Genomic DNA, 26,425 nt, shown 5'->3' on the forward strand with positions numbered 1-26,425 from the left:
CGTGGCGGGCGGAGCAAAGGAAGTGTAGTATTCTGACTTCTCTTTGTTCTCTCGTGACCCCAAATACGTAAATCGTTTGACATGCCGATGGCGGAAGAGTTATTTTGATAAAAAAACGTGTGTGCTACTTGGATTACTCCATTCATTTTTTCAGAATGTTTTGTATTTTGTTAAAAAAACAGTAAGTAATCAGTTAAATTGTATGTTGTATTATATGCTTAGTAGTATTTTTTAGTAATACATGTTAACATCTGTTGATTTTTGTTCACCTTGATCTTCATTACAATGCATGACAAAGAGTTTATTCACAGTTTGAATTTTGTTTTCTAGAAATGAATTGGCGGTTGCTTTAAGAAAGTTTAAAACAACCCGAAACTTTTATTATTGTCGGTTATATTTATTCATCGATGGGTGTTGGTATCTTAACGTCAATTTTTTACTTTAGATTAGAACTTCAAATTGCCACTCAATATTTAGTCCGTCAAGAACCATTTATGATAAATTTTAAAGATTTTTTATCGAGTTCAAAAAAATAAAACTCCAGCAAAAAAATAGATTTCATTTTTAACATTTTCGAAGAAAAAGCCTATCTTCCTTTATTACATAGATTGTCAAATTTTGGTATAAGATCAAGAAAACCTGAGCTATTTTTAACGAGAAACATTAATGTGACTTTAAAATTTCGTGAGAATGCTAAACTTTTTAAAAAATGTTGATTTAGGAGTATTGTTTGAGTTTCACTTTTAAAAAATTCTAAGGTTTCAGCTTCTATTTCTTGAAATGCGTTGGAAAACAAGGTGATCCACTATGTAAACTCATGAGTTACTTGTTTATTGCAATATTTTCTGTGTTATAAAATGTTGTTGCTAATTATTTTGTTGTAATTTTAACTTAACACTATTGCCAATGATTAATTAGCAATTTATTGCTAATAATGACAATTCAATTCATTTACTTTCTGTACGTAAAAATAAATTTTATACATTTGCAATGCAGTTTATGGTAGAAATAATGCATATAACATTGGAAAAGTTTAAAGTAATTTCGTCAAAAATTCCTCCTTTGTACCTTTATTTTTCTGTTTAATTTTTTAAAATAGTTGAAATTTTAGACCAATACGCATGATAATAACTTCTGAAAATTATGAGTCTCCTACCTGTATTTTTACTAGAAATTAAGCCCCCGTGTATATTTATACAAGTGAAGTGCGGAGTCCCCGTAGTTATAATTTGATGGGCCGCCGCATTAAATCGTGAAACCCTCATTCCTTGTTCGTGCTGCCATCTATGATTTTGATGCTACACTACGTTAAATATTGTGGCATACGGATGTGTGCACATTATTATTAGAATTATTAGAAATGAAATCAATGTAATTTCTCCCGCTGGGGGGGGGGGGGGGGGTTATATTGTTCTCCTGGATTTGGGAAAAATTAATGCCTTTACGTATAAGTGGGCTTGGTTTCTGTAGTTTTCCGTTAAAACTTTCATTCAATATCATGTTTTTGCCCCTCCCCCCTGAAAAATTCGAAATGAAGGGACCTGAATTTCTCCGTAAATGTTATCAATCATACCACCTGGTAAGTTATGTATTTATCGTATAAAAAAATTGTTATACCCATTTTACTGATTTGAGCAAGAGAACTCCAAAGTTACTTTTTATCATTATTGTTATTTTACGTAACTTCATCATAAAAATACAAATACAAATACAAATGTGACGAACAGCAACAGGCTCTGGGCCCAGCTAGGCTGGTCCTAGTCAATTAATTAGTCCCCAATGAAGATCAATGGCCCTCTTAAAGCTATCCACTCCCTTGCTCATTACCGCCTCTTCAGGTAAGCTATTCCAAGTGCCCACGACCCTGCTAAAGTAATAGTTTTTCCTGATTTCCAAGTTAGCCTGAGATTTAAATAGCTTAAAACAATGACCCCTTGTCCTGCTTTCCCCGCAAAATAAAACTAGTATTAAATCATAAGTTTTTTTTTTTTTTTTTAAGAAACAATGTAGCTTAGTTCAGTTTTTTAGGGGCAAAAGTCAGTTAACACAGATGAAATATTAATAAAATATTTAATGCAAATAATGCACTCATAAAGACTAAATGATCTCTGAAACAAAAAAGCTCTAAAAAGTAAGCTAACAACAAAACTGCAGGGCAAAAAAAGAACCCTCTCAAAATTTTTCCGACACCGTTCTTGCTGATTCTTATTTGAAATGGCCCTTGGAGTCCAAGTACAATCAGTTTTCGCCCATTACCTACCTTTTTTTCTTTTCTTTTCTTTTTCTTTTTCTTTCTTTTTTTTTTTTTTTTTTTTTTTGAAGATAGCCCCCCCCCCCCCTTTTTTTTTCTTTTTCAGTTTCCAGCTGTTTAATATCCATTATTTTTATTTGAAGGGGGAAATAAGCATTAATTTAGCCGTTAACATTCTTTCTGATTCTCAGAGAGATTAAAAGTGCATGAACATTTGGTAGCAAGCAGGGTTTGTGATTAAAATGGAAAAAATTAAAGATAAAAAAAGTCTGATTTTATTTTATTTAAAGTGGATTTGTTTTTATTCAAACCAGATTTTTTTTTTAAGTCTTCAAAAATTTTTAGCTACAAATTACTTTACATTTATAAACAAACATAACATACTTCATACAATAGATGAATATATTCAGCTTACTTTTAAAATTAATATAAGTTCTCTAAATATTTAATACATTTTTAAGATTTATAAATATGTTATAATACTTAGATAAGAAGAAATGAATTTGTTTTATGCTTTCTTAAAAATAAGGTTTCCATCATGATGTATGTTGTAGTGTAAAAGCTTATATTGAGCAATTACTTTTCTTATAACTATATTAGTCATGGTGTATAAGAAAAACCAAATTTTTGCTTGGTTTTGTAATTTTGGAGTAAAAGCAGTATTACAAGAGTGAAAATCTGTTTCAACACAGAAAGAGGGGCCTATGTAGTTTTGCATATTGAAGTTAAGATTGTATTCTGCAGTGTAGTTAAATTTAGAGCAACATGTTCTAAAAATACAAAATTAATTTATAAAAATAAACTGAAATGGTTTTAATTAATGATTTTGAAAAAAAAAATCACTTGATGCAAATCAATTGATTTAAATCGATGATTTTTTTAATTACTTCATTTTAATCATAATTTAAAAATCAAGCTGCATAGCTGCCAAGTGCTCCGTTTTTCCCGGAGTTTCTCCGATTTTTATTGCGTACTCCGAAAATCCGATTTTTTCCAAAAAACTCCGTTTTTTTGACTTTGCTTGTACACTTTTCGATTTTTGAGGAAAAAGAAGAAATTTCCCTATCCTCGAAGGCAGGAATTGTGCGCAAACTCAACAAAAGAGAAGACAATTTGATGCTTTGGAAGCTTAGTGTCAGGATAAACACTGAGGGGGAGCGCCGATTGGAGATCGTCGTTTTTCCAGGGCTGCGGTCGGAAGAAAATGGCCGACTCCGACCCGACTCCGACTCCTGGATTTTGAAACGCCCGACTCCGACTCCAACTCCGACTTTTTTTAAATTTTTTTAATTGTATTTTTTAAACTCCCTCTCTCCATTCAAGGGAAGGGGGAAAACCTCTTAACAGAGATTGAAATATTAATTCCTTTTTATGAAAATTTAGCATTTTGTTTTTTATTGTAAACCCAAGACGTCATACAACGTTAGAAATTCAATTTAAAAATCAAACTTTCCAATAGTTACGAGTTAAAAAGTGAGATGACTTAAAAATCCCTTTTAAAAATTTTGAAAATGATTATCTGTAATTTGCCCCCCTTTAATGTTTAACAAATATATATTGATCAAATCGTGTGCTTTCAATTTTTGAAAGCTGTAACTTGAGAGAAAAAAAACTTTTTTTCTAAATCCAAGTTCTTGAGAGGGAGTGGTTTGCCCCTGGTGACATCCATCTAGTAGATGACACCCAAAGTTAATTTCAGAGTTTATAAAAAATATAAATACTTTAATTCTGAAAATTTTCACGAATATATTTTAAATTATATTTCATCAATAAAATTTCAACGAAAATAGGGCACATATGCGTCAGGAGCTAATTTTACACAAAACGCGGCGGTATACAAATTTGTACGAATAGCTTTTACTATACCTATATTTCTTCTTCGCTAAATTTTTAATTTAAATTTTATTGGCTGCTTTAAAATTAACCTAAATATGAAGATTTTAAGATTAACTGCAATTCTTGAGTGTTGTAATCAAGAAATTTTTTACACTTATTTTGTTACATACTTTTTAGTGAGAACCAAGCTTACAGAAATAGGCTTAATAAAGAAAAAAACATTAGATTATTTCATCGAATCTTTTGGATTCGTGCTTTCGAGCCAGAACTTCTTTGAATTTGCCGATCACACTTAAACGTTTCAACCTTAGCTACAGGCGTCGACTTACTAATTTGTTACGTTTCTTTTACTATTTTAAACTGAGATAGAACAAAACACTATATTTCTATTTTTATTTGAAAGTGATTACTTGAAAATGTTATTCAACAAAACCGTTTGCTGACAGTTGCTATTAGTTAAGTTAAAAAGCAAGCAAACTAGGGGACGGCTACAGAAAGTTCGGTAAGCATTCAAGCTAGCTGATTGCCATAATGGCAGTTATTTTCTCATTAGTATCTTTTTATACATGTAATCGAACCAATTGGTAATCAATTTTTAAAAAATGCAAGGAGAGTCAGTGAAAAGGAAAGAAAAAAAGAAGCCCGGAGTCGGAGTCGGAGTCGGCATGTTTTCCAACGACTCCGACTCCGACTCCTTTATTCCAAAATCAGTCCGACTCCGACTCTTCGACTCCGACTCCACAGCCCTGGTTTTTCATCGAGCATTTCAGCTACGTGTAAAACGTAGCCGCCATATTTGGTCATTCAAAGACAAAGCAGAATTGGGTGTTTCTTTTAAATGCAAACTAATGAAAATAAGCAAAATGTGCTGCAAAATGTTTTTTTTTGGTTATTTTAAATAATTTTATTGAGAAATATGAAAACAGTTATACCATTTAAAATTTCATTTTATCCTTATTGCTTTGGACACGAATGTGCTAAAAATTCGCAATTAAATTGTAGTTTCATGGGGATTTTTTATTTTTGAATTATTTTCATGCTATAAATTCAAAATTTTATATCTGAATTTTTGACTTAGTCGCCATATTTGGTCATTTGCGAGATTTTAGTACACAAGACTCTTAAGTGGCCAAGTTTTCAAAATTGGAATTAGTTGTTTATTGCAATGCAAACTATTGAAAATAATGCAAAATAGGCTTTTTTTTTCGGAAAATTCTAAATTTTTTTCGTGAAAAATGCAAAATTTTTTCTTCAGAATATTATTCTAACCTCATTGGTTTAGACTCTAATGTGCTAAAAACTCGCTATTTCGTCTAAATTTTAGTTTTTTTAAGGCTCATTAATTATTTATAATTACTTTTAATGCAACAAACTCAAAAATCTATTGTCTTGACTTTTTCGCGTTGTTGCCATGTTTTGTCATTTGCAACATGAAGTAGACAAGACTATTAATAGCCTAAGTTCCCGAAAACAGAATTAGTTGTTTGTCTCAATACAAACTATTAAAAATAACAGAAGGCAAAAAGTTATGTTTTTTTTTAAATAATTTTCTTGAAGGGGAAATTTTATCTATTTGATCCTTATTGCCTTGTAGGCTTTGCTATAAACTGAAACTATTTCATCTAAATTGAAGGTTCCTGCTGACTTCTCATTCATTTATTTTTTATTTTTATTTTTTTAAATAAATCAGAAACCTATTTTAACTTAAATTTTCCATGTGCAAAAAAAGTATTGAATATCTCTCTTTAAATCCTATTCATCTATTATTTTTTTAGGGAAGTTGTAAAAACTGCCTCCCCCACTCCAGTTTGTATTTCAAAACTTAATGACATTGGTGGCCACTAAGTATTTGGAGTCTAGTGCCACTGGTCACTTTCAAAATTTCAGAATCTTGACCATTACTATGAAGTTGCTTTACTTCCAAGTATAAGAAATAATTGTTTTTTTTTTAATCTTCAATATGTTCTTATGCATGTAGGATATGTATAAAAGCATATTTTTAAAAAGGATTGCAGTTTTATTAAATCAAACAGTAATCATGTTTTTTTTAAACTTTTCAATATGTATCTATGTAATGTTGCTTTTTTAATGTAAAATAATTTTGTTTTAAACTTGGTTGTAGTTTTGTTGAAAATCTAACATGAAAATTCAGAAAAGCATTTTATAAGTGCTTAGAATTTATGGAAACTTATGGTACAGAAGGAAGGTTTAGCGCAGGCCACGATTTCATGCTCCTATTTTAACCCTCAGTGCTCCTATTTTTTCCCTTAAGTGCTCCTATTTTTTGTATCTTGAGGTTGGCAGCTATAAAGCTGTGATTTAAATCAACAAACCCTGGTTAGCAAGAAGGGAGAATCATTGGGGTATTCTGCTGTAAAATATTTTTTTATTTAATCCAAATGGATCTTTTTTTTTTTCAAATTCTAATTTATTTTCAGTCTAACCAGAGTATGTCTCACAAATTAGCTCAGTGTCCAGAATATTTTTTTACATTGTTAAAAAAAATTTTTGAAAAATACTGGAAAAGTGAAGCAGCGCACCCCAAATTGCCTGCCTAGCTGGCACACAACAACAACAATGTAACTTAGTAAATGCAAATACTACAGGAAAGTTATTGAGGATCTGCAACATGACTGCACATGTGATGATTCCAAGATTTTTTTTTTTTTTTAATTAACAACGTTTGCTATTTTTATGAATGAAAGTTGCTATGAATAGAAAATAGAGAGCTAAAATCTTCAATGATGTTTATGCAGAAGAATATTTAGTAAAATGACTCTTATTCTAGGTTGTAGCATTTGAGGGGGTGCGCCATCGCTCTGGGGGGGGGAGAAAACTCCTTATTTTGGCTATATTAACTCTTGACTTTTGTTTCATCTGCTCATTTCTGTAAGTTTATCATTCATTGCATCTGTTATTCAAAACCTTTGATATCTCATTTTCCCCACCTTGCACCCTCTTGAAACCTGAAACCAAAATATAGACAAGTATGACTATATATATATAAAAATGTAAATGATCAAATGTTTTTATTTGTGCTCTAACATCCATCATCGTATTGAACAAAGTTTCGGATAAGTGTAGTTATTCTGGAATAAATGTTTAACAGTGCTATGAGTGTCCCAGTAAGCACTAATTCATTTTAATTTCATGTGAAAATGGACATTTAAAATATTGCTGTAAGTTAATTACATGATGTAAGACAAAATGCAAAAATACTTTTGAAAATAATCTAGTTACATTTTTGTATCAGGTGACCAGTTGGTCACATCATACTTTTTTCAACGTTCTTGACCTCCTCCCCATATGTCAGTGTAACAATTGACCTTACTCTCTAACCAAGGGCCTGATTAAGGTATTGGGAGAAGCATTTTTCTAGAGCCCCTGTAGTGAAACCACAAAGATTCAGTGGAAACCACCAGCAGTGACAATTTCAGAGGTGCGGCAATGCTCAACCACTTGCTCAAAATATTTGTTGAGGTACAGAGCAACCCACAGTTTAAATAAGCAGAGGAGAAAAAGGAATACAATTGAAAGAGGGAACCTTAATTCTTTTTTTTTTTTCTTTAACAATATGTTCAAGGACAGATCCCGAAAGGTTTCAAGGAGGGGGAGGTTGATTTTTTAATTAATCTCTTACTACTTCTATATACTTGCGGGGTGAGGGGGGGACATGTTTTTCATCTAAAACAACTGAAGTTTAGAGCTTTAGCCAAGGATATCCCGAAAGTATTCCTTTCCTTTTTTGTTGAAAGAGGTATTCTAAAAATGCATTTTAGAACTTTAATTGTGTAATAACTTCAGGGGAATGATCGACCCCTCCCACCCTCCCCCCTAAAATCATTGACGGTCGTCAAAAATTGTTCTATTTGAAACTTTAGTGACGAAAAATTACCGAGCTGTCAGCTATTATAGTCATTGAACCCATTCTTTCCCTTCACATTACCCAAGTCGTCTACAGTCATGTCTTTATGACTTAAATTTCACAAAATATCCAGGGTGAGGCTTCCAAACTTCATCTCCTAACATCACCAAAGATCGTCTAAAATTGCCTTTTTCGATCTTTGATTCCGAAAAGTTTCTGAATGAGAGATTCAAACCTCATTCCTTTTCTTAACATTATTAGGGTCCCTCAAGGGAGGGACGATCGCCCCTCATATCACGTAGATCATTTAGGATCAGGTCCTTGGATATGTTAGAACTTTAACAAGTTTAGTCATTAAGAGGCCCAAGGCCCATTTGGTAATCCTGCTTGCCCCCCCCCCCCCTCGGTCTCATGTAACACCATTTTTGGTACACACATAAGGTAGTGAAAAGCAAAGGGATGTAAGTGGACATTTTCAAGTTTTGAGTAAAACGAGTTTAAAGATAACATCCTAGGTAGGGTTTTATTGAATTTTTTTTCTAAAACATGCTGTATATCAGCAACTACCAGGCCTACTAGTACCATCTCTTGACCCAAGACGGAGGAGAGGTTCACCTACCATGTGTACTGGTTATCTCCAAATTTTTAATTTTGCCACTTACATCCCTTTGCTTCTCACTGTCTCATATTGAAAGTAAAAAATTGATGTCAAGCTTCTGGCTGCCCCCGCCTTCCCACATCACCAGGCCCAGGGCCTATGTACCCACAGTGCAGGGGGGGGGGGTTGCAGGTGGGCCCAAAGTTTGTAGATCTCTGGGCCTGCCTATTACAAACCCATAATTTCAAACCTTCCCAGTCCTTCAAAGCGTGACATCATTATAGACTAGGTGCCCCTTTGTTACTATATGTTTATACCTTCCCATACACAAATGTCATACTGTTCATTTGGATACTTCAGACTAGTGCTTAGAATCTCCCTAAGTGCCTGCAAAACACAACAATGGAGATTTAAAAATATTTTAACAAAACTTTTATTTGTCTTGGTTTTATTACCTATTTTTCATCAGTACATGCAGATGAAATGAAGGGCTATACATTTGAGTAATGCATTTTGCAAATTTTCAATTGAAGTTTTTAATAGTAAGTGCCCTCTGCATACCTTTCACGCAATCTTTACTCTACAGTGTGGTGATTACTATGAAAACCTAACCAGGGGCATGCACAGAAATTTTGGGACCAATCACAAATACCTTTTTTGGGCTCCCCTCCATATTGTTTACCCCTACGTCCCTACATATATTTCGCCCCTTATTTTAAAAATCTCAGATCCGGGCAACAGGTGGGACGTCTGTTGCCTGGGTCCCCTTCTGTGCACGCCCCTGAACCTATCATCTTTTTTTTAAAAAAAAGTTGCATATGAGGCAGTGAGAAGCAAAGCAATGTAAGTGCCAAACTTAAAAATTGGGAGATAACCAGTACAAATGGTAGGTAAACCTATCCTCTGTTTTGTATCCAGAGATAGTACTAGTTGCCTGAGTGGTGCTACCCACACATTCATGCCTGCACACAGACACAAACACATATGCCTACACACGCATACACATACACGCGCACACACACATTCATACACACAACTACCCACACACTCATGCCAGCACACAGACACAAACACACATGCCTACACGCACATACACATCCCCTACACACAAACACACATACCTCCACACACACAAACACACACGCCTACATACACACATAAACTCGTGATTGCGAAAAAACATAATTTGAATTCAAGATGTCAAAATTCAAATTAATTTTTCTTTTTTTTTATTTATTTATTTTTTGTCTCAAAAATTCCCTGTTTATGTAAGATTTTCAAAAGTGGTCTATAATGATAATAGTGAGAAAGAAGTGTTGGGAAATTTAACATTTTTTCCCCCGTTCTTATCAATGGCTATTTTCAAATTACAAAATAATAGTAGAAAACAATAGAATTCTTAATTCCCCCCCCCCCACACACACATATGGGGTCAAGGGGAAGGAATACTCCTCCCCACCTCACACGTGCAGAAGTAAATTTTATTTCTCCCACTGCTTGGGAATATTATGTGTAATATGTTCTTCTTTCATTTTAAAAAAGGAAAAAAAAACATCAATATGTAGTTCAAACGATTGCGATGAAAATTCACATCTCTTCTTACGTTCTGTCCCTTTAATTGCCAGTTGTTACAAAAACTTAAATATTGAATACGAGATGGCGCCACTAACACTATTAAAAGCGATTGATTTTGGAGCAAGGAGAGAAAGAACGTGCATTGATTTTGTCGCCCAAATTAAATTTTCTTCCTTTGGATTCTTCTCATTGTGAATTCAGTTTCAACTCACCCATCCATTATGATAATTTTTTCTCCTCTGGAAATATTTATATTTTTATCTGACGTTATATTTTTATCGCGAGGGATAGGTCGTTTTTCGTCAGACATTGAGAAAAATTTTGAGATTAAATCTTTGTTAATTTTTAAAAACAAAATTTTTTGAATTAGGATTCGCATTTCTTAATTTATATTAAGGATTCGCATGGATTCATTCATAACTTTATTTTTGTGCGTTTGTTGCATAAAAACCTATTATTGCTCTTCGTTCTAAATAGGTTTAAAACTAATGTGTAACAGCGTAACGTAGAGCGGAAAATCGGACTTTTTAAAAAGTATTTTGAGATTTCTTCCTTTTCTATTTTCTTTTCCTTTTCAGACAATTTACATGCTCGCTTCCTCCAATAATTCAATAGTTGTTATCAATTATTCATTATGATAAAAATTGTTCTGAAACTGCTTTACGTTGAAAAAAAAATGTCTCTCATTTTTTTTCAGCCCCTGTGCTGAAAATTCATCATATTTTTCATCCACCAGACGAATGAATTTATTATTTCAAATATTTTGTTAACAAGGTAATGAAAAGATGAACTTGGTTTTTAATTTTCCTTGAAAGATAAGCATTTGTAAACTTTTCTACTAATTGTTTGGAAACAGTTCTGAAAATATTGCAAAAAGCACGTTTTTTAGAAAAACAACAAACGTTTTAAATCGTGGACAGAAGTCAAAATGAAGGATGTTCTCCATAACACACAACTACATTAATAGAATATCTTATTGTTTTTCTCAGGCTTAGAAATCTTACTGTTGCTCTGAAGGGACTAAAACTTATATTCCAGAGGTGCCCAACCTTTTCCTACCCGAGGGCGGCACCTCCTATGAAAATAATTATCGCAATCCAGAACACAAATTAAATTTCAAAAATTTTTTTAAAAAGAATTAGATAAGAGGGGAAAATATGGGAAAGGAAAGAAAATTGAAAGCCCATAACTGCTGGCTTCTTATATTAAACTGGAAAATCGCTCGTCAAGATACAACGGGGTAAAAATTGCTTCTACATATTAACAAAGCCATTGCCTGTTTGGTAATAGTTTGATAGAGCTGAAATTTTAACCCTAACTCCAGTGGATGAACCCTAAACTCCAGTAGATTTCCTTGTTGACCTTTTTTTCGTTTCTTCATTCCCCTGAACTGTCTTAGCAGTAAAACAGTTAAATTGCCGAATACGGTTCAGCCATACCTCAATCAAGCATTTCCTTGCATTTTAAACATAACCAAAACATATTATCAAATTATCACGACGCTGCGCGAGTTTCATTGTTGATGACGTCAGGAGTGTTACTCCATCATTGGCTATTATATATATACATATATATATATATATATATATATATATATATATATATATATATATATATATATATATGAAGATGCATCTGTATTTCACGGATCATTTTCGCGGGCCGTAAGTTGGGCACCACTGCTATATTTAATATGCTTCTCATGTAAATTCCTTTCCTTTACATGTCGATTTAAATCTTGGGGGGGGGGGGGGGCTTGGACGACGAATCGTCGCGGCAGACCCGTCATTTCAATTTTTTCCAGGGGGAGCAAATAGTTACTCAATGCAAATTTTAACGGAAAATAACAAAACCACGCCCATTTACTTATGTATATTAAAACATTATTTTCTTTTAGTCAGGGAGGCAGTTGATCCCTAAATGACCGGCATGCATCGTAGGCTAATTAGAACGTCTGTGCACTCTCCTGTCCCCGTGGCATCACTTTAACATCTTTTCTCTTTTCACCTGCACATGCTCTTAATGAGTTTTAGAAAGGCTTTTGGAGTTCACATGCTCTTTTGCTTTTGGGATGATTTACTCAGCGAAATTCATTCCTGCATAATTTCTTAGCTAAAATAACGAATCCTTTGAATAAAAAAATCAGTTAGTATAATAATAAAAGTTTTTTTTTTTTGAAAGTACATTTAACGGTGTCTGAATGCGATTTAGTTGAGTTAATAAGACTCGGATGATTCGTGAACTTATTTGTAACAAATAATAGAAAGAAAGAGTTCTGTTGTTCGTTCCGATGTATTTCCTGAAGGTCTTAGGAAAGAAAACTTTTTCCAGACTTTACGTCACCCCAGGCCCCTGTTCCTATATCACTTGTTGACCAACTAGATGGGAGACCCTCGGGAAGTTTTCCAGGTACAGTAGAACCTCGATTAACCGAATTTTCTGTAAAACCGAGGCGATAATGAAATCTATTTAAATAATAATAATAATAAGGGTAATTTAATAAAATGATGAATTTTCAATCTTTATCTTTACTAATAATAAAGGTGAAAGTCTCTGTCTGTCAGGATCTCTGTGACGCGCATAGCGCCTAGACCGTTCGGCCGATTATCATGAAATTTGACACAAAGTTAGTTTGTAGCACGGAGGTGTGCACCCCGAAGCGATTTTTCGAAAATTCGATGTGGTTCTTTTTCTATTCCAATTTTAAGAGCAAAATTATCATAAGATGGACGAGTAAATTGCGAAATTATCATAACGTGGAACCGTAACATGGGCACAAGTCAATTGGCGAGAAAATTCACCATATTATTTGTAAATATACAGGCGAACCAAAAGACCTTTAATTTTCTATTACGGGCAAAGCCTTGCGGATACCACTAGTTTTAAAATAAAAATAGTTTCCCTTCCCCCTTCTTCGGACCACGAAGGAAAAACAAAAGCAATTTACGTTTGCGTAATTGCAAACAGATAGCAAGTAAAACTTACCTCTAAATCTGTTATTTGTTTTTTTAATTTCTTTTAATACCTCTCCCAGGGGTGCCCCCCCCCCCTCCCGTAAGTGCAAAGGCGTACCTCCCCTAGTATCGCCAAGACACCTTCCCAAAGCAAGAACCTCCTAATAAAGATAAAATACCCCTTAAAACACCTCCCCCCCCCTAAAAATTTGATTGGCCCAGTCTGCGCCATGACTCCTCTCCCCCTAGGTGGGCACCCCTGCCTCTCCTGTACAGGCACAAACAGACCCATAACAACGTGACTGCCCCTTTTTCCCGAAATCGTAAAACGATGGAAAACAAATGGAAGTGTACCAAACATTCACTGATAAGCTAATGTTATCTAAATCTTCCGATCCGCCATCCCCAAGTGTACCAAACATTCACTGATAAGCTAATGTTATCTAACTCTTTCGATCTGCCATCCCCAAGTATACCAAACATTCACTGTTAAGCCAATGTTATCTAACTCTTTCGATCTGCCATCTCCAAGTATACCAAACATTCACTGATAAGCTAATGTTATCTAACTCTTTCGATCTGCTATCCCCAAGTGTACCAAACATTCACTGATAAGCCAATGTTATCTAACTCTTTCGATCTGCCATCTCCACAACATTGCCGACACGTAATACTTGCACTTTCGATCCTTACGTCTTCTCTAGTAAGGCGCTGCTCTCTAGAAGTGTGTCAATAGATGGCCGGAGGGGGCGCGCAGAAGCGTACTTCCGGTGGCAGACGATTTCTTTTCCCACGAGATTGCCTCCCCTACGGCCACCTCACAGGAAGTTGTTCGCTCCTGTTTGTTACCCCCTCTTTCAATGTTTCTTTTTTTTTTAAGTGCCCCAGCCCTTTGATGACACTTTTTACTTTGTTGCTTAGGGCTAGACCTCTGCGACCCTTCCATTTATGTGTGAGACTTTAATAGCAGGCACATTTAATCACATCTTTTCCAAATTGATGTGGTTTAGATATTATTACACTTCGGACCCTTATGCAATTAGCTATAATCGGGTGATAATAACTGTAATAGGGGCTTAGAGTGTACGTTGTTAAATGCTAATTTTCATATTAAATTCGAAGCTGTGAATAATGGTTGCATAAGTTTTTTGTAATGATTGCTCTACTTGAGATTTTTAACGGCAGAATGAACAGCTGGTTGAGATGATTTGGAAAACGATGAAATAAACTAGACTAAAGTTTGGTTTTATTCATGCCGTTTGGGAGACTCGAGCCCATTCGCTTAGCGAGCATGGATTTAAGGCAGAAGGAGTAAGCTCCTGAGGAGTGAGCCCCCCCCCCCCATGTGGCTTAGGTAAATCGCATCATCACCTCTACAATTTACACGTGTTTCTGAATAGGGCCGTTTCCATGGACACTTTCGACCCCGGAAAAAACTGCTTTTCACCACATTCCCGTTATTTGCGGGGTATATGTGGATTTTTTCTCCTCCTGCTTACTTCTGAGAAGCAAAGCTGAGTTTTACCCAGAATGCATTACGCGAAACAAGTTCGTCTACTAGCCGCTAAGGATGTTGGTAAAAACCGCTTTCTGTGACACAATGGGAGACCTCTTTTTACATGGAAACGGGGAATTTTTCAATCGGTTTTTTGCGGAGCCAGAGGGGTGAGTTACCGGGTCGAAAAGTGTGTTGTGAACGCGGCTAAGGAAAAGTAAATTCTCCAGCTACTTGGAACCCATCGTAATTGATAGCGAAAAACCACACGACTTTCGGACCCACAGATTTAATGAGCATATACTCTGCATGAAAATTATCATTGATCACAACACTGTACAGTCGGACCTCCATATATCGAAGTAGCAAATTGCTGGAAAAAAATTCGATATATAGAAATTTCGATACATAGAAACAATCTTATTTTATCATAAAAATATCCTAAAATATTAAAATTAAAACTAATTTTCGTGCATGAAACTCAACTGCTAATTTAAACGAGCATTAAATGAAAGTTAACAATTAAAAATTTAACAGAAATTACATTTTTGCTCCTTCATACACCTTCATTCTTCGGAAATTCAACTTGAACCGCCACAATAGGGGATTTTCGTTTTAACAATGTAATCGAGAGAAAAGTACAAAATCAATCTACTTAACTTGAATGATTTTTACCGAAGCTAAAAATACTAGGAATGATAATCAACAGACAAAAGGGATGACTTGAAACTGATTTTAGTGCTACTGGTTGCAACTAAGATTTGAAATAAACTTGAGGGAATGTAAAAACTCCAGAACGGAACAACGACCCTATCTACACACCCCTGAATTCCATATTCCTTCTGAGTTTCGTAGCAACCTTTAGTGATTATAATTTTCTCCGCTAACCTTCATTTTTCATAAGACAAACAGTCTAAAGTGGAAAAAAACCTACGAATGTCTCGAAAAAAATTTCGATATATAGAGACTTTTTCGATATATAGAAACAATTTTTCTATGTAATGAACGTAGAAATCTGCTGGGATTTCGATATATAGAAAATTTCGATATGTGGAAGTTCGATATATGGAGGTCCGACTGTATTTTAAATCTGAAGCAAAGAACTGACACTAGAGCGAGAGAATGTTGCCATGCCTAAAACAAAGTTTTCTGTTGTGTTCCTGATTTTTTTTTTTTTTTTGAAAAGTTTTTCTATTGTAATTTTCATCAAAATAAGATATTGGGGCTTTATGAATGACTTTGCATAACTATAAAAATGTTTTATTTTATCTTGCTAGCTGCATTACACGGAAAATAAAAATTGTGTTAAGTGACCTCATGTTCAGCAATCAGGCTTTAAAAAAATAAAAAAAAAAAAAAAATACATAAATATATAGTGTAAAATTCCCTGTCAGCGTGTAGAAATAAGCAATTTGTTGTCTTCAAGGCCCGATTAAGATATCAAGGAGTCCACCGAGCACTTTTTTCCGGAGCCCCCTGTAGTCAAATACCTTATAATATTAGCCATTTGCTAAAATAATTTTTGCTGTTTAGAGAGCCTTATGCCGCGGCCTAATTGGCCTATTCAGTAATAATTCTCTGATTGTCTTGCAATTTTGTATCATCAGTAAGATGTCTCACGACATTTAGTCCAAATTATTGTTAGATACTTCTAAATAACACTGAAACATTTTGACGATTTTCCCCTTACGTTTCGCTCTCCGTCACAAACCGCTGAATACGAGCATTTATTGGTCTGCTGTTGACCCAATATAAAATTCCGGGCCTGATTCGATGGAAAAATATCTGACCCCAGGCGAAGTTATGTAGGTCAGACACACGCACAGAATATATATGATATAAAACAAAACTAAACAAAATCTTTTCTAACGGGAACAACTGTCTTGGCTTCTGTTCAAGTCAAGCGTAAACTGACCGTACACAGGAGAGAAAAAAAACTCATTCTGGTTTTCATCAAGGACAGACAGACAGATAACTGCACTTAGAGCCCCCAAAATCGGGCCCCTGAACTCCTTCCTTCCTGCAGAGCAGAGGTTTACGTTTCGAACGCGGTTTGTTTACACCAGAGGGCGAAAGACGTGAGGATGCTGCGGGGAGGGTGGGAGACAAGTGGCTCTTTAGGTTGGTTCTTCTTTTCCGAAAGAATGAGCTTGGACCTGAGAGATATTGCGAAATGGGGTTGGAATGAAGGGGCGTAACATAAATTGGAATTCTCAAGCATGGACATAACGAAGGGGGAAGCAACTGATGTTGTTGCAACCCCTCCTAAGAATCTTGTATGAAAAAAGAATATATGAGTAAAGAACTAAAACTGTATAATCCTTCTCTTCAACTGAATCCTGTATCTACTCCTTCAGGATTGAAGTCGGAACGTTGATTGAGGCATTGAGAAGCAAAGGGATGTAAGTGACGTTTTTAATTTTTGAGTAAAACCCGTTTGAAGTTTAGATCCTGGGTAGACTTTCATTGATTTTTTTTTCTAAATCAAGCTGTGTAGCAGCACCTACCAGGACTAGTACTAAAACTCGCTGCTAGTAAAGGGTAATTTTTCTACAGCTACAGAACTTTAAATTGGCAACACTGATATGTGTGCTATTTTGATAGCTGTCACTTGTTTTGTGTTCAGTTCGGTTTGCCATTTCATCATGAATAGACAACAAGGCGGTGCAACATGCCACACAGCGCGTGTCACAATTGATTTATTGGAAAAAACGTTCGGCGAACGAATAATTTCGCGTAATGGACCCGTGAATTGGCCTGCAAGATCATGCGATTTAACACAGCTGGACTACTTTTTGTGGGGCTATGTGGAGTCTCTGGTCTACACCGATAAGCTACAGACGATTGACGCCTTGGAAGAGAACATTCGCCACCTTATTACTGACATACGGCCTCTATTGCTGCAAAAAGTGGGATAATTGGATTTTCCAATTGAACTTTCTCCGAGCAAGCAGAGGTGGCCATATGCCAGAAATCATATTTAAATAAAAATAGCAAAGAACCATCTTTCGAATAAAGCAACATTCATGGCAATTAACAACATTTAACTGTGTTTTATTTGAACCTAATTTTGTCACTCACACCCCTTTGCTCCTCACTGCCTCAAATGTGTTGCATACTCTGAAATAATTTTTCTAATGTCAGCTAGTTACGTTGATGTGAGCCACCTGGCAAATAGGTTACATAACAAGCATTTCACAAGATCCGCGCTACCGTAAACATATTAGTACTTTTTTGCATCAAAATAAAATGCCTGGATTCATTTGCTACATAGTTTTCAATATTTTCTCTGTACATGTTTATTATTTTTAAGTTGACATTAAATCCTTGATCAAAAGCTGGAAATTTGCAAAAGTTTATCTTGTTGTCCAAGCTAACGTTGCTTAAAAAATGATCGTATAAAAATATTTTTATAAGAACCTTGTAAAGGTAGGAAACGAAGTGACAAAACCGTTGCATTTATTTACACACATATTCTTCCATACGTGTGTTTATTAATGCTTGTACCTACTATAAGAGGTGTAATTTATTCTGTACCTACACTGAGAAAAATGAAGTACGTACATTCAAAAATGAGTACATTCATGCTTTCAAATTTTCTTGAAACCTTTTGTTTCAAATACGAGTGAGTACCCATGTTTTCAAATAGTGTGCGGAATTCTTTCATACTCTAAAATGAGTAGTACATAACTCGGTTGATACTCAATTTTTAAATTATTACATATTCAAAATTGAGCAAATACCTCAAAAATAAGCACATGTTGATTTGAGTATTTGAATGCTCCAAATCTGAATACCACATAGTCGGAGCCATTTTAACTCTGCAATACAGTCAAATTTGAGTACTTTTTCGTCATTTTAAAAATTGTTGTTTTTAGAGACTAGTGCCTAGCATAAAAGCAGTTGTAATATTGAAGCAACCTTCCAAATATTATTATAGTCTTTTAAAATTTTGGGCTGCTACTTAACTGTCTGCATTTAAGATTTGATGACATTGTATATGGCGAGCAGTTTCTTTTTGTTTGCACAGAAACAATTTCAAACTGCCAACAAAGGAATACCTTAATTTCCAAATAATTAGTAAACCAATTCAAACAAGTTATATCATCATATCTCCGTAAATTTCTAAAGGAGAGAAAAAAAATTTCCAGAAACATGATATCGTCGACGTGGTAGTGCAAATTTCATGTATTGCGTTTGGTAAGGGAAGTAGTAGGGCTCGACCGATGGCATTTTTTGGCCGATGGGCCGATGCCGATTGTTGGCCGATTGTTCAAAGGTGGCCGATGGCCGATTGCCGATGGCCGATGCTGTTGGCCGATGGCAAAAAAAAAAAAAACTAACAGAAAAAAATTGGTAAGATTGTCAGGGATTTAAAGGATCATTGATTCATTTCACTTTACTTCTTTTCAACGAATAAGGAATTGTAATCCCCCTCCCCCCAAAAAAATCAGATTTCGACCCAAATTTTTATTTTACGATCATCCAATTTAAACTTCACAAGTTTTTTCGGCGCACATGTACATGCATATGTACCTAAGAACACATAGGTGACCGAAATATCCATTTTGAACGTCTCCTTAGTAAATTATCGCAAATTCTCTTGTGATGTCTTCATGCGCGTCAACTTACGTCACTCAAAAACGTTATGAAATGGTAAGTTGAAAACTCATACGTACGTAGTATGATCTAAAAGTTTGAGGACAAGTTGCATAAAAATTTACCGTGAATAGTTCACATTACCGAAGTACATCTATCTACAAAATAGTCACCTTGAACCAGTGGTTGGAAAAACTACATTTTTTTTTGTAGCGAACTACAACTACAACTACTTTGTTACAAATGTAGTTAACTACAACTACAACTACTTTTTTCAAAATGTAGCAACTACAAACTACTTTTGAAATGTAGTCGCTACTTCGCTACTTTCTAAAAAAATAAGTAAATAAAAAGCATACACAATAGTTTGTCCCTCAAAAAATGAAAGTCAATATTTCAAGTCGTACACCCTCTTGTATTTTTCCTCTTGTGTCAAAACAATCGTGAGAAAAAGTTTCATATAATTTGCACAACGGCAATCCGTGCCGACTTGCACCTGAAAGTGTAAAACAGTACTTGTATGCTAGGCCAAATCGAAAAAAAGAAAAAAAATTTTTTTTAGAAACTCGAAATTTCTGTTGATAAAACGTTTCCCCTGTACCCGACACCCCACATGTACCAAAAGAACATTTATTCAAATTAAAAAACATTTAGACATGTCACACTTGACCTAAAATTTATAATTTTATTTAAAAAAATGATTTTTTTGTCAGTTATCTTTTAAAAAATTACATATAAATTTAAATAGAATATCAAGTTCAAAAATTACTGGCGAACACATTTACAAATCAACAATTACAAACGAATAATAAATACATAATATAGTATTTTAAATGAAAATTTTAACTCAACCTGGAAAAAATCCATATCTTTGAGTACTATGTGGGAGACTTAAAAATTGCAGGAAAACAAAAATTTCTATTTAACTCTGATTACCCACTTTTCTATTTTACTGTATTTTTTTCTTTTTTTTTTCAGCTTGATAATTTCGTAAAATCTTACTTTTCTGAAAATGTGTATCAAAAACTTAATTTTTTGATGAAAATTATAAATGTTAGGCCACGAGTGGGATATCTAAATGGCTTTTAATTTAAATAAATGTTTTTGAGGTGCATATGTGGGGTATAGGAGCAATGTTTTATCAACATAAATTTTTAGTTTCTAAAAAAACATTTTATTTTAATTTTGCCTAGCATTACAAGTGCTGGTTCTCACTTTCAGACATAACCGGCACTTGTTGCCGTTGTTCAAATTTTATGATTTTTTTTTTTTTTTTGACGTAAAAGGATAAAATATAAGAGTGTGCGACTTGAAAAATTAAATTTCGATTTTTTTTTTTTGGGGGGGGGGGCACCCTAATACACACACACCGTTAGAGGATTGAACAAAAAAAGATTGATAAATTAGCTCATCAGAAGACACTAATAAAAATGTCCAATATCATACACTCATACACTGTAATTCTCGTATTTATTGTAAGTCCTCCAGAACAGTTCAATTTCATCCTTTTCTATAACATTTTCAGTAGCTTCTTTTTATTAGGTGAATACTGTCGAAAATTTAAGCCTCGCTAAAATATTTTTATTTTACAATCTTCGGTCTGTTCATATAAAATTCACAAAATTTTCAACTTGCGAAATCACCGCTATCTTCATTTTTGCGAAAATAAGTGCTTTTTTCCATATAAATATTGGTGAAATATGAAAATTACGATGACAAACTAATGGCGTCAAACATATAGAACGTATGGCGTCAAAATGAAATGCCTGAGGTCAGCTGGTATTTTTATGAGTCTTATTTCTCATTGCATCTGATGATGTACCTTGTGTAAAATTTACGCCAGTTAAATTCGTTTGAACCTTGATTTTTTTTTCAGTTTATTTAAAAGTAGTTTCCAGAAATCGCTACAAACTACTATTTTTCGTAGTTAACTACTCACTACACTACTTTTTTTAAAAAGTAGTGCGCTACACTACAAACTACTAAAAAATGTAGCTACTACAGTAGCGTCGCTACTTGTAGCGCGCTACTTCCAACCACTGCCTTGAACTACTATGCACTTCTACCAACGTTCGTATAGCTTTTAGAAGGACTTCTGGAAGACATTTTTCGCAACCTCCTGTAAGGCCTCTTGCGCTGCTGCTTTAACTTCATCGTGGGGAAGAAGGCGACTTTCATGTTGAGGATGCACGGATCGATTGGTCAATACTCTGATAAGGCAAACAAATAACATAACGTTCGTCGGACTTAGCTCCGTGTGACTTTTACCTGTTCCCAGCAAAAAAAAAAAAAAAAAACATTTGCATGGACTCCGCTTTCTTCCGTCAGGAGAAGATAAAGCTGCATCACAGAAGTTAGCAAAAAATGGCTTCCAGGAGTGTTTCCAAAAGTTATACGAACACTGGCAGAAGTACATAGTCCCTCAAGATGACCTTTTGAAGGTGGATGTGCTTCGGTAATGTGATCTATTCTGGGTAAGGTTTTATACTGCTTGTCCCCCGAACTTTTGGATCGTACTACGTACAATATGTATAGGGTGTAGTTATCCTTCTCCTTTTTTGACTGCTGTATGATGGAAGACAAAGAGCAACAGCCAAAAAAAAGGAAGAAAAGCAAAGAGACTGTTTAATAAACAATTGATTTTTTTTAATTGAACATATAACTAAGATTTCAGTAATATTGTAATAATGTATGGATTTGGGTAAACTAAACATAGTTAAAAAATATTAAATTATGTTGTTTAATCATTCCAAAAAAAAAAGAATAAAACTATGAAACCGTCAACAAATTACGCAATTAAAGTGGAAAGATTGCACGTAGACATTTTTTAGTCATCAAATTAAGCAAAAAAGGTAACAGATAAAGTACAATATTAAATCATAATAGGAATATTTTTATACTTATTTAAAATTTATGAGTAGAAAAGTTCGCATTTTTCATAAAATGTATAACAGTGACATAAATTTTGCGGAAAAAAGAAATAGTCATGAAAACAGCGAGATTCTTAAAACGCAGCTACAATAAACAAACTCGATATTTACTCCACCAAGTTAATAACTGAATACATATACTACTTGATCTGATGTTTGCACACGTAATATTGAACAATTTGATTGTTTAATCTTTTATGAAGCACTACAGACAAGTTCAAATTAAGTTTGTCAATTTAACAATAATTTTCTGAAATTTAAAAAAATTGCATAATAGAAAATCCTTGAAACTTTTCTATACGAAATGATGAAAACGAAAATAACTTATTCATTGATTTTAAATAAATACATAAAAATAGTTACTTACATCAGAAAAAATAATCAATTGCTATTAATGATGCAAAAAAGATGGCGCATTACAAAATATAGGTGAAACAAGTATAAGAAATACGCAAAATGACATTTCTTGACCAAACTAAAGAATCGCTGAATATTTAAGAAATGCTTGAAACGACGAGGGTGGGTTAGGGGGGTCACCCTCTGATTTTGGAGTAACTCACAACGTCAAACTTCGGCCCCAACTTCGGCTTAATTTTTTTAGTACAGAACCGCTACCACCAACGCCTTGGAAGAGTTTCTGAATCTACTTCAGCACTTCTGAAGAAAAAAATTCAAAACTTCCTTTGTTTTCCGAATTATGTCACCATTCAAAACGTCTTTAATCAATTTCTTACATTAATGCTCTAAATTCTTCCTAAACAATAGACAAAGCTTGAAAAAAAAATCTCTAATTTTTTGAATGGTGTTAGTTTTAAACAACTCTGAAGTACAACTAGAGTTTAATTTCTGAAATTGAGAGAGTGGGAGGAGGGGCACGCAAGTGTGCTCGGACATACAAAAAATAGTCGTAAAAAATAGAGTTCGAAATAATCATAAACATTCGGCAGAAAAACCCTTTTAAAACTTGCACCCGAGTTTGTTTTGACGTGCAGTGGCGGATTTAAAGTATAGCATAAGTTGCAATTGCGCGAGAGGCCCCATAACCATAGGGGCACCGCAGGAGTTACAAATAAATGCTTATGGTAAATGTTTACAACTTCTGTGATAGAGAAATAGGGCCCCAAAATGTATTTCGATGGGCCCTAAACTTGTAGCTCCGCCGAAGCGATACAGAAAAGGCTGCATTACTGTGGTTCATATTACAAATATCGAAATATTAAAAATTATCGTCGGTTCAACGGGAATCTAACAAAATGAAACAAAACCGGTTTCGCCATCTCATATTTGTTTCCATGGTCTCCATTTCTGCAATACATCACCAAATGATCGTCAGTGAGACGCTATGTTAGTTTTGCATTGAAATAAGTAATTAATAGCCACAAAAAATCAGTTAATAGGCTTTTTAGAACACCCGATCGAAAACAAAAAGGGAAGTGCACAACTGGAGCGTGCGCACATCCAACATGTGAAAATTTAGCCTTCTACAGCTTACTATTTTTGAGTTATGACTTATGAGAGATACATACGTACATCCAGCCGCAAGAAACAACGCAATAATTAACTTGTTTGGTACCTGAATGCAGTATTAAAATCTCCTTCAGGGGTGACTAAAATAGAAATTCATACTAAAATTTAAGTAAACAATTTTGTATGAAAACAATAACTCCTTTTATTTTGTATTACAAAGTAAAACAACAAAGATCCTTTTTTTCAAAAACATCGGCCAATTCCATCGGCTTTTCGATGTTTTTAAGGCCGATGGGCCGATGTTTCCTGCAAGTTAGCATCGGCCGCCGATGCCGATGGCTAAATTGTTGAGCCATCGGCGCCGATGCATCGGTCAGGCCGATGCATCGGTCGAGTCCTAGGAAGTAGTATACATATTTGTAACGGTCGTTTGAAAAGGTGCTCCAGAAGGGTAAGCCGAATGCGCCCCGGTGGGATGTCACTTCCCAACCCTCCCCAAAATTTTTCTTTTTTGACAAATTTTGCTCATGATTCGGCAAATTAGGAGACAATATTGCAGCATTGAGAGATTCTTTTTTTTTCTTTTCTTTCTTCTTCTTCTGTTTTTTTTTTTAATGATGCGAAATGTCTTTACTCATCAAATGTTATGCGTGTAAGACATGTGTGCATGTTCATATTTTATCAATCGGTAAAATTGGGATTTCATTCGGCACATTCAGAATTTTCTCTCTCCTAGAAATTTTAGTTCGATGCGTTCCTGGAGCACGCGGGGGCTTCAAAAGGACAACGCTGCGCCCCAAGGGCGGATCCAGAAACTTTTCAAAGAGGGGGCGGTTGATTTTTAAACTTAACTCTTATTACGTACCTGATTTATAGGCTTGGTTTGCTGCAATACCATTTTAATCTAAAACAGCTAAACTCTAAAACATTGAGATTTAGCCAAGGAGGTCCCCGAAGTTATTCCTTTCCATTTCCGTTGAAAGAGGTATTCTAGAATTGAACTTTAGAACATCAATTTCGCAATAATTCTGAAAGAATGTTTCGAAACCCTTCTTTTTATCGCCAAAGGTCGTCTAAAATTGCTTTTTAAAACTTCAGTTCAGAAAACTTTTCGGAAGATTCGAACCCCATTTCTTTTCCAAACGTCATCAAAGATCGCCTTCAATTGCATTTTAGGACTTCAATTCGGAAAAATTGCCGGTATAGGATCCCTGAAGGAAGGGGGCGGTCGCCCCTCCCTTATATCCGTCCATGCTGCGCCGTGACAGGTATAGCGTCATCTCTAGTCTTACCATCCACCAGTCTAGTGTGTGTGTGTGCGCCCTCAAAAGTTTTATTCTAAAAATATACAAACGGACGGACCCGGATGCTGGTGATCATTTTTTTAGTCTGTTTCCTTGATATTGCAAAGTTCTAAATAGAGGTACGTTGACCGCGATGTCGGAGGCATGTGAAAGTGTTGCACACATCATAAACAAAGAGCTGTGTGGACAGAGATCGCCTTGTGGAGATGCGACCGTCAGACAAAGTGCCTTCTGTGTACCACGCTGTACTCGCAGCTGAAAAGAATCGTTTGTGTCGCAAATGGATTCTGTCTCCGTTGATAACATTCGGCCGCTGGAATCTTGGAGAAGAATAAAATTCATTCTAACGTGGAACATTCCCGTCTGTAGAATAATTAATTTAGACTTATGATAGCTCTACCGCAGACAAAACGCGAAATTCGAGTCGAACCTTTTTTCTGATTCTTCCTTCATTTTCGTTCAACGACATGTGGTTCCAATAAATGTCCCGTTCGAGCTGTTGACAAATGTCTTGGTTTTTGATTTCATAAGCATGTTAGCCATCATTTTCGCCATGCGCTTGTCTTATCTTTGCTCTCAATATTTATCCATATATAACGAAGTAAAAAAAGGTCCATGTCCACCATTGCTACCCGATCCTTTCATTTTTTAAGGTTTTCAAAGAACAAATGACCTTCTCCCTCCCCCCTTGTGCCCGTTACTTTCTCCTACAAAGCGGTTTTTGATCTTTTAAATGAAGTATTCATGCTGTATTAAGCCTCGTCGTTAAGTTATCAAACTGAAAACGATATTTCAAAGTTTGTTTCTCATCACATTTTGCATTCTTTTTTTCCGTGATTTTCGTGTCAATCAGAGAGGCTTATGGTTGGCAGGCATAAGTTTAAGAAGTTGTTTTTAAAACAGTTAGAAGCAGGGGCGCAGCGAGGGGGGGGGTCACACAGCCCTTGGTTTTAACACTATTTCCAGTCCTAATATAGAGGTTAACACAGGGGGTCGAACTAAGAGTTTGGGGGGGGGGGGGGATGCACAATTGAAATTTTTAGGTTGGTGTTTTGAGAGAGGTATTTTCCTCTTTTTTATGTGAGAGTTACGCTCTCAGAGAGGGGAGGGTACCCCTGGTTTATAAACGTGTAAGGACTGTTGAAGCTTGACCACGAAGAGTTTGTGGATGACCTTAAAGCGGAAACATGATTTGTATCATTTGCAATAGGTTGTTTGTTATTATTTTATAATATATTGGATCAGCGAGGACGCTTTTCCTACTACAAGGTGCTTTTTGGCTGCTTCTACTGATTACAAATGACGTTTCCGCTTCGAGGTCATCCGCCATATTTCCGTGGTCAAGCTTTCCGATCCTCTCTCTCAGAAGGTAAATGAGAGCTACCCTAGTCATTACAAAGACTTCTTGTGCAGACTATGATCAATCGATATTTTCTTTCCTCAAATCAAATAACGAACTATTGCCAATAAACTTCAGACGAGACACAGTGATGACCTCTCACGACTTCCAATTCCAAGAATTTGTTTCATTTGCTGCTGCTGGCAAACTGC

At 35.1% G+C, this 26,425-nt stretch overlaps 1 long non-coding RNA gene across 1 annotated transcript in view; it reads left to right on the forward strand.

Annotated features, from left to right (window-relative positions):
• The window catches only part of LOC129220444 (uncharacterized), a 188,076-nt gene continuing 161,651 nt past the window's right edge, over window positions 1-26,425 (forward strand). The window contains exon 1 of the long non-coding RNA XR_008580467.1: window positions 1-181. This is a non-coding gene — a long non-coding RNA (uncharacterized LOC129220444). The remainder of the gene's footprint in view (window positions 182-26,425) is intronic.

This window comes from Uloborus diversus, chromosome 4 (assembly GCF_026930045.1).
Source record: "Uloborus diversus isolate 005 chromosome 4, Udiv.v.3.1, whole genome shotgun sequence".
Classification (NCBI taxonomy): domain Eukaryota; kingdom Metazoa; phylum Arthropoda; class Arachnida; order Araneae; family Uloboridae; genus Uloborus; species Uloborus diversus.